Genomic DNA, 1,733 nt, shown 5'->3' on the forward strand with positions numbered 1-1,733 from the left:
GCTGGGAAAGAGGCGCAAGAGACACGCATCACTGAGTGAGACACCGAGGGACCAGCACTGCTGGGAAAGAGACTGTGAGAGACTGTTGGCTGAGGGACGGTGGGCTGGGAGAGAGACTGAGAGTTTTTCCTGAGCTTGAATTGTAGCCTGGTGCTTCCTAATAAACTCCATAATCTGTGAGTTCTGTGTGGCCACTGCAGCGAATTATCGAACCCAGAGAAGAGGTGGTAGGTGCTTTGGGAGGAACGGTTGGAGAAAGGGCTGGAGGGAGGCAGCATGTCTGGCCTCTCAGGAATAGGCCTTGGGTTACTGCTGATAATCCTGTCTTCCTCTTGTGGGATTAGAGGAGGTCAGAAGATGTGGCCTCCTTGCCGTTTTTGCAGGGATATATCTCTGTGCATTGACAAGGAACCACCAGAAATTCAGCTTGGATTCAGAGGAGGATGTGGAATGAGTGAGGGTTATAATTGCAGATAGTAGATAGGTCTTGGCTGATAGCAAAGAATACCAGAAAAATGTTTACCTATGTTTTGTTGACTGTGCAGAGGCATTCAACTGTGTGGATTATAAGAAATTATGGATAACATTTCAAGGAATGGGAATTCCAGAACTCTTAATTGTGCTCATGGGGAACCTGTACCTAGACCAAAGGACAATTGTTAGCAGAGTAAGGAAATGCTGTGTGGTTTGACATGAGGAAGGGTGTGCATCAGGGTTGTATCTTTTCACCATATTTATTCAATCTGTATGCTGAGCAAATAACCCAAGAAGCTGGACTGTGTGAAGAACGTGGCATCAGGATTGGAGGAAGACTCATTCACAACCTGTGATACGCAGATGACACATTCTTACTTGCTGACAGTGAAGAAGACTTGAAGCACTTTCTGATGAAGAGCAAAGATTACAGCCTTCTGTATGGATTATATCACAACATAAAGAAAATAAAAATACTCACAACTGGACTGATAAATAACATCATGATAAATGCAGAAAATGTAAATGTTGTCAAGGATTTCATTTTACTTGGATCCACAATCAATGTCCATGGAAGCAGCATTTGAGAAATCAAATGACATTTTGTATTGTGCAAATCTGCAAAAAGACCTCTTTAAAGAAGTATAAAGCAGGGATGTCACTTTGAGGACTAGGATGTTCCTGACCCAAGCCATAGTATTTTCAGCGGCCTCATATGCATGCAAAAGCTGAACAGTGAAAAAGGAAGACTAAAGAAGAATTGAGGAGCCTAAAAGCACTTAACTGCTAACCAGAAGGCTTGTGGTTCAAACCCACCAGCCACTCCTCAGAAGGAAGGTTGGGCAATCTACTTCCCAGTAGTGGTACTGCCTCGGAAACTCAAGGAGGGGTCGCTATGAGTCGGGTCAGACTCAACAGCACATAGCAACAACAACAACAAAGAAGAATTGATGCTTTTGAATCATGATGTTGGCAAACAATATCAAATATATTGGGGACTGCCAATGGAATGAACAATTCTGCAGAAGTATAGCCAGAATACTCCTTAGAAAAGAGGATGGCGAGACTTCATCTTAGGTACTATGGACATGTTATCAGGAAGGGCCAGTCCTTGGAGAAGGACATCATGCTCAGTGAAAAAGAAGGTCAGGCCCAGCCATCCCATTACTAGGTATATACCCTAGAGAAGTGAGAGCCATGACAAGAACAGATATATGCACGCCGATGTTCATAGCAGCACTATTTACAATAGCCAAAAC

Source organism: Orycteropus afer, unplaced genomic scaffold (genome assembly GCF_000298275.1).
Source record: "Orycteropus afer afer isolate SDZICR_OR568_19922 unplaced genomic scaffold, OryAfe1.0 scaffold00559, whole genome shotgun sequence".
Classification (NCBI taxonomy): domain Eukaryota; kingdom Metazoa; phylum Chordata; class Mammalia; order Tubulidentata; family Orycteropodidae; genus Orycteropus; species Orycteropus afer.